The sequence below is a fragment of the Lupinus angustifolius genome, chromosome LG01 (genome assembly GCF_001865875.1).
Source record: "Lupinus angustifolius cultivar Tanjil chromosome LG01, LupAngTanjil_v1.0, whole genome shotgun sequence".
In the NCBI taxonomy this organism is placed as follows: Eukaryota; Viridiplantae; Streptophyta; class Magnoliopsida; order Fabales; family Fabaceae; genus Lupinus; species Lupinus angustifolius.
In genome coordinates, this window is record NC_032009.1 from 3,730,852 (window position 1) to 3,739,570 (window position 8,719).

Genomic DNA, 8,719 nt, shown 5'->3' on the forward strand with positions numbered 1-8,719 from the left:
ATATATATATATATATATGAGTATAAAATCTATGCATTGTCCGTATAAAGATTTATACACATGCACTTCACCATCCACTATTCATTTAGATTACTCTTTTCAATAACAATTAAAAATCAATAGTAAATGATACAATGACAGTGTATAAAATTCATACACTATCAGTGCATACATCTTTTTCTCTCTATGTATGAAGGGGATTACTTGTCCCTAATGGTAACATGTTTCCTGTCTCAGACTAATCACATATTGTCACATGAATAAAAGAAATTGTTTAAAATTAAAACAATTTACCTGAGACAAAAAAATGAAACATCATTTAAGACAAATAATATTTTTCCTATTAAATATATGACATTTCATTCCTTACAAATAGATCCCAACAAAATCGCTACACCTATATTTTAAAACTAGAGAAACAGTATTACACTAAAGTTACCGCAAGATCTATTATTAATTATTATAAACTCTTAAAATAAAAATAAAATATATGAATCATAATAATATATTAACATTGTAATAATGCACTGACAATATAAAACTATATTGATAAGTGATATTATTTGTTAACTTAATTCCTATAATTTAATTGTAAATCTGCCCATGAACCTTTGGAGCAAATAGAAAATGTCATGCATATATTATTTTTAATATTATTTGCAATGCAAATAATTAAATAAATTTGAAATTAACTAATAATTATGATCATATAATTAATTTTGAAGCCTCTGTGTGCCCGAAATGAAACATTGTTAGTTTGAATAAATAAAAGCTAAGGTGGATTATGTATATACGTCACTGAGTTTAAAAGAAACACATGAGTTTATGTTTATATATATATATATATATATATATGAGTGTATAAAGATTTATATATAATTAGTATTTTTTTTGAAGAGACAATAATTATTAAATTGAAAGATAACTGATATACCAAAATTGTAAACAACTTTTACACAACATTTTTTTTACTCTTGTATTAATTGCTTCGTGTTTGTGAGCAAAAGGGACATGCATGTGCAAGTATGTTGCCAATTACTCACAAAGAGTCCAATCTATTCTTGACATAGTAGTATTTCCAAGTATAAAGTCACATCGCTTTCTTCTTCCTCCTTTTCTTAGTTTTAAATTTTATATTTTGGGGTTACAAAGACAAAGACAGTACCTCACTCTCTTAAGAACTGGCACCAACCAACTTGTGCTAACTACCTTCGTTTTAAATTAGCAATAATAGTAAAGTGAGGGTTAATATTCTCCCACATTTCTTAAGTAAATGGAGAATATCTTAATCATCCAATGATTTATTGACATAATATAATAATGGATTAAATTTTAGTTAAAAATGATGACAATGAGAGAAAGAACAAGAAATTAAGAGGATCTCCACCATCCAATGAATATGGACTCCCATGATCTATTTATTAAGGTAATTAAAAATGTTATTTTGCATGATTGAGAGGTTTTTGATGGAGATGTACTAACTTATCTACGAGGGTTTGTTTTTCTTCTCTATTCTTAAAATGTTTATAAAATTGTCAAGGGAGTTGATGAAAAGTAAAAGATCAATGGTTGTGGTATGGTTTAAGTATGAATAAATCAATTTTTTGTGTTTAGATAGTTAATCAGAGCTTTCATTTATGGTTACAAATAACTAGGCTTATTGGGAGAGTTTTTGTTCAATTAATTTTGAGTTTTCCTAATTTACCCTGTTTTTTTTATCGAGAATTGTTAGTACGTTAATTGTTATATTACTCTATATTGCTTTTTTTACTATTTTATTTAAGAGATAGTAATGATTAATATATAAATAGTGTATGTTATGGTGGTAGTGCAACAATGCATACATTATTTTCACTTTGCAAATAATATATGAGAAAAAATATATGCACTGATGGTCTAATAGATTTATACATTATCACTGTATCATTTACGTTCATATTTAGTCATTATTAACTCTTTAGAAAAAGTAATATAAATGAATATTAGATAATATACTGAATGTATATAAATTTCTGTACTAACAATGCTTATATATATTATACTCACAATATATTGTTCTACAAAGTTTCAAGCTGAGAAAGTGTTTAATTAAATGCTCCAGTCCATGATTGTTGTGCCAATAATTCCAACCTTTTAATATTAATTCATTAATTCTCCACCTTGCATGAGTTGCATCTTCCACTACTAGTCCCTATTCGTTTCATGAACATTTTCTTTGCTGAATATTCTTTGAACGAGTGAAATAGGATAATAGTGACAGTGTAGATAGGGCCCAATTGTGTTCACACAACCCAAATGGTCTAACTTTTACCACGTTTGCAGCCCTAGCCAAAGTGATTTGGGTTGGGTGGAGTACTGGAGGTATATGATTGAAGAACACTTGTATATGTGAATTACTACATTTTCTAAACTTTCTAGGTTTGTGAGGCAAAGTGTTCTGGGAGGCTTTTCTTTTCAACACTTTTAGGATGTTTGGAAGAATTGATAGAGTTTATTTGGGCTAACTTTATTGTTTCTGTAATAATGTAATAATTTTTATACATTGACTGTATAGTTTTTTAGGAATTAGAGATTGATCTCACAATTTTTGTTTATTATTTTTAAAATAAGATATCAAATTTCAATATATAAAATTGTACCAACAAAGCGTTGGTAAAATGGTATAAGACATCATTAGATCCTTAAGGTCGTGAGTTCAATTCTTGAGAGCGACATTTGTTGGGAGGAGCAGCCACAAACCCTGAAATATAAAAAAAAATTACTTACTATCTCTGTGCACCACATTCTTATTTTATGAAAACAAGTAACTATTATTTAAACAACTTTTTGAGTAAATGCTTCATCCAAGTTACTTTTTTAGCGGGACAATCTTCAAATACATTTTTGTGTTTGCTAAGGCACCTAATAATTCAATGAGACCTAATATTACTAAACTAATTCTTTGTCAGTAAATTTTCAAACACGGTTGAATGAATAACACTGCTAATATAAAGTATTTTTTATTAATTATTAACTTTAATCTACAACAACCACCACTAAGCCTTAATATAGTATACTTGTAATTAATTTCTAACTTTAACTAATTACAAAAACTAATATTTGAATTACATGTACTTTGAAGGTGGTGAATTAGGAACTCACATTTGAGGGATCAGCATGCTTGATGCATCAGCAATGTAATTCTTAGTGATACCACCTCCACTGAAATCCACCATCTCAACTATAAAAACTTCCCCAGCTATTACCTCTGCAACTAGGGGTTTATCTTAACCATACTGAGCCATTCTTGTGCTCAAAATCTCCAAACCTATGTATATATGTAGTAGCTGCGCTGAATGTGCATTCACTGAGAGGTTTTCCTTTTAATGGTATCCAACTCTAATGTCTTTTCACTTTTGGAATTCATATGGAGCCTTGGTTTGACAACTACTGAAAGCACCCTAATTTGATTGGAAAATAAATTATTTAAAAGTTGTATACTTAATATAAACATCATATTAGTCTAGCGTAAGGTTTCACTGGATCTCTAAATAAACTAAAGTATGAAATTTAGATGTAGAGAGTAAAGTATTGATAATCTAAGAATATTCTTTATTTTTTGTTAAAAATGTAATTAACAATGAGAAATGAACAATAATAGATAATTATATAATATTACTATAAATATTTAGGTATTTTGATATTTTATCTCCAAAAAATTCAAATTGTGAAAACTTTAAAAATAGACACATGAATGGTTTTAGATGGTTTGAGAAACCTACAAAACCTTCTCATCTCCTTCATCCAACTTTCAAATAACAAGAAGGCTTTCCAAAGTCATCCCCTTCCTTATCCTCCAAAACCACACCCCCAAACAAAGCCTAAGAGATCAATAATTCGATTCCTGAAAACTACACTTAGTAATTTGTTATTATTCTATGTTCATTTATTCTTATATTTATACATACATTTAGAAATTATATCTCATATATATCAACAATGTACTCTATTTGAGAGTTTGAGAAATAAGATTTGTAATTTCTATACGACATCAGAGTGGTTTCATCCTTCATGAGCTATTCAGTCATTATTATGTTGTTAAGATGCCGAACTCGATTAGTCATTTTCCTTTGTTGTGTCAACTTCTCTTAGTATACATTCATTTTTTTCTTTTTCTTCAACCTAATAATTTCATGTTTCACCCAAAAAGTCGTCCAAATAAAAAAATAGCAACATCTTCCAATAGAAAATACATTTTCTTCACTTTATATTTATTGGTCTCTCCTCCCAATGATAATCATTTCGATGATATTTTATCTCCAAGTGATAAATCATATGAGCACTAACTTCTTTTCTCATCGAAGGTTATCCCGAAGGTGATTATATCACTGAGTTCTCTTCCATTGATGATCATTTTGGTGATGTTTTTTTCCATTGACAAATTACATTAATGGTAATTTCTTTTTTCATTAATGATTATTCCGATGTTGATTATATTCAATGGTTTTTCACTAACGAATCCATTTTTCATCGGTAACGATCATTCCATGGTGGTTATACCAAAATATTTCGTAATTACAACACATTTCTGATAATTTTATGAAACCATGTAATTAGCTTGACTATTTTCATTTTGAAAGGAATTGTTTTTAACAAATTTAAAACTTACTAAACTTTAGCTTAAGGGGACGTGTAAGATATATTCGGACTGATATAGCATAATTTTATTTAAGATTATGTCAATTCCATTTTATCCGAATATATCATCCTGTCATTTGTAACAACTTTTATCTATACTAGAGTAGTGATTAGTAAAAAAATACATTTTTTATATTTTCAATTAAATTTATCTTGTTTAATCAATTATCACGCTTTAACACATAGAGTAGCATAAAATGCTGGTAGTGGATTTTTTCTCATTGGAATGAGCCTATTAGCAATCCAAATTATTTGAACATAGTCCTCTTTCTTAATCAATCACATTATTTCATATTTGTTTTTTAAAATTATAATTGATTCATGAAGAATATCAATAGATAAATTGGAATGTCGAATAGTTGTACCCATAAAGTTAAATGTAATTATAAATTTATTTTTATTAAAATTGAATGAAATATAATACTTAAAATTACTATATGAATTAATAGTGATATTATTTGTTAACTTAATTCCTATAATTTAATTGTAAATCTGCCCATGAACCTTTGGAGCAAATAGAAAATGTCATGCATATATTATTTTTAATATTATTTGCAATGCAAATAATTAAATAAATTTGAAATTAACTAATAATTATGATCATATAATTAATTTTGAAGCCTCTGTGTGCCCGAAATGAAACATTGTTAGTTTGAATAAATAAAAGCTAAGGTGGATTATGTATATACGTCACTGAGTTTAAAAGAAACACATGAGTTTATGTTTATATATATATATATATATATATATGAGTGTATAAAGATTTATATATAATTAGTATTTTTTTTGAAGAGACAATAATTATTAAATTGAAAGATAACTGATATACCAAAATTGTAAACAACTTTTACACAACATTTTTTTTACTCTTGTATTAATTGCTTCGTGTTTGTGAGCAAAAGGGACATGCATGTGCAAGTATGTTGCCAATTACTCACAAAGAGTCCAATCTATTCTTGACATAGTAGTATTTCCAAGTATAAAGTCACATCGCTTTCTTCTTCCTCCTTTTCTTAGTTTTAAATTTTATATTTTGGGGTTACAAAGACAAAGACAGTACCTCACTCTCTTAAGAACTGGCACCAACCAACTTGTGCTAACTACCTTCGTTTTAAATTAGCAATAATAGTAAAGTGAGGGTTAATATTCTCCCACATTTCTTAAGTAAATGGAGAATATCTTAATCATCCAATGATTTATTGACATAATATAATAATGGATTAAATTTTAGTTAAAAATGATGACAATGAGAGAAAGAACAAGAAATTAAGAGGATCTCCACCATCCAATGAATATGGACTCCCATGATCTATTTATTAAGGTAATTAAAAATGTTATTTTGCATGATTGAGAGGTTTTTGATGGAGATGTACTAACTTATCTACGAGGGTTTGTTTTTCTTCTCTATTCTTAAAATGTTTATAAAATTGTCAAGGGAGTTGATGAAAAGTAAAAGATCAATGGTTGTGGTATGGTTTAAGTATGAATAAATCAATTTTTTGTGTTTAGATAGTTAATCAGAGCTTTCATTTATGGTTACAAATAACTAGGCTTATTGGGAGAGTTTTTGTTCAATTAATTTTGAGTTTTCCTAATTTACCCTGTTTTTTTTATCGAGAATTGTTAGTACGTTAATTGTTATTATGTTAGTATTTTGTTGTGGGTGAGACTCCACCCTCAACCTCCTACACCCTACCATCAAAACATCCTTATAACTCCCATTTTTTGTTGATGGTGGGACACGAACCCACAACCTCCTACACTCCATTTCTTACGACCGCCTTCTTCACCATCAGACCACCTTATGACTCCCTAATTTACCCTGTTAATCGAAATTTAATATTATTAGTGGAATAAAGATTTGTTTGTCGTTGTGAATATAAAAAAATTGACAAAAAAAAATGGTAGCTATTCTTTAAATGGCCATTGAAGGTTTCTCCATTTAAAAGAAAAAAGTAGTTGTATAGATTGTGTGATTTTATAATGGGAGTGACTATTTTAGTATATATTTGGATATCCTTCCATCATTTAAACGATGTACTAATTCCTTTAGAATATTATGTTTTCTAAGAGAAGTTGCTTATAGGATCAAATATACATCAACATTTAACCTTATACTATATATATATGAGTCTAGCGAGCTTGATGAGAATGGTTAGAAATTAGTAATTTATTTTCCTAAGAAAATTAAGGCAAAGGCAAATATGTACTACCTGCAAAACCTTTCTACATGAGGTATAATAATATAATAATATTTGAAAGAGACACGCGGCGTTTTAGGGGCAGAGCCATGTGAGCAACACATGGACTCGGCATGTTATATAGTTGAACCCTCGTACATTTATATGATTAATGAATCATGGTCCCATATTCATGTCTAGTGCATTGCCATGTGAATTTCGCAAAATCCCTGTTCTATGAATAGAAACATAAACTCTGTGACCATACTTTTTTTAACACAGGTGTATTTGAATTTATTGTTTCGCGCAGGAATTAATCACAACATAATGGCATATTTTATCATACATATTATAATACAAAACAATGTAAACTATTTCAATATACTACAATATTCTCATCAATAGCCGAACTGAGTCTTGTCATCTTATGGCTAAGTTGTAATTGATGATTAATGAAGATAATTTAAACTATTTCAATATACTGGCATATTTCTAATTATGTCAGCTTTTTGCCAATTAAAATTAAGAATGTGTCACATAGGTCAAAGCTAAGTGCATAAACAGAATGGTCTACTACAGTGACACTTAGCTTCTTAATGAAAACAATAAATGGACGTTTAAATTAAATTGGTTAACTCAAGTTAATTTTTGAAGTTTTTAATTCATCATTTTCCAAAGTAAAACTTATTTTTAAGGAAATTAGTTCTTTATCCAAGTGAGATGAAAATATTTAAAACAAGTAAAAAACTTTAAGCTACCTACTATTTGTATAAAGAGACAAGCACTGTGAATATTGAAGAAAATTGAAACACTACAAGGCAAGAATATCAAGGATGGTTATCTCTTTGCATATTTCTAAAGGATAACATGTAATATTTTTGAGCCACATTTGTTTGAGAGAAAAATTAGAATAAATCTTAAAAGGAATGAGTCATTTATCTAAAGGACAAGATATTAACAAGTAAAAAATAATACTTTAGTATAACCACTTCTATTTTATATTATACTACTCTCTCTTAAAATGGAAATGATTCAAAATAAAAAATGTATTTTATAAAGAGATAAGCGAGATAGAGACCAAAAAAATTGAAACACTTCAAGGCAAAATGATAATATGAGTGATGGTTTTGTCATGCTAGGTGAGGGAAGCATGTGCATGTTTGAAACAAAAATAGGAATCTGTATGAAATCATTGTTGGATTATATAGCAATATCTCTCCCATGTGCTTGATGACGATGTTACTCGTAATCAATCAGTATCGCTACAACATGATGATTGATTGTTTATATTAAGCATTATGAATGAAAGACATTAATTAAAAAACGGGATAATCTAGACTTTAGAGGCCACTTTATGCTCATAAATTTCAGATAGTTTCATATACTGTGTGGGAAGTGGGAACCAAATTAAATGATGGATTGTAATGTATATTATATATTGAGTATATCAAATTGGTCAGATGATACTTTCTTTGGATTCCTCATTATCAGTTCAGTAATCAATCATAGGTTTATCTTCTAAATTCACATAATTAAAGATTCTCATACTCTATGTTTAAGTTCTTCATAGCAAGACAAAACTAAACTAATTCTTTTATAATCTCTCTGTTTCCTTTAATTTAATTAGAAGACTTATATTGTAAAGAACTTAAACAAAAAAACCTTTCATCTCTCATCTTTTTACTTGTTTTTTAATTAAATATTGCAGAAGCAATGCACTGGTTTTTCCATTGTCAATGCAAATGGTAATATGAAGTAAAAGATGCATATGCTACAAGTGTTAAGTTTGCTATTTAACTCAACAAAATATTACTTTGCATATTTGTTCTTTGTTTTGAGTTTGGTTTAAGATGTGTTAAACA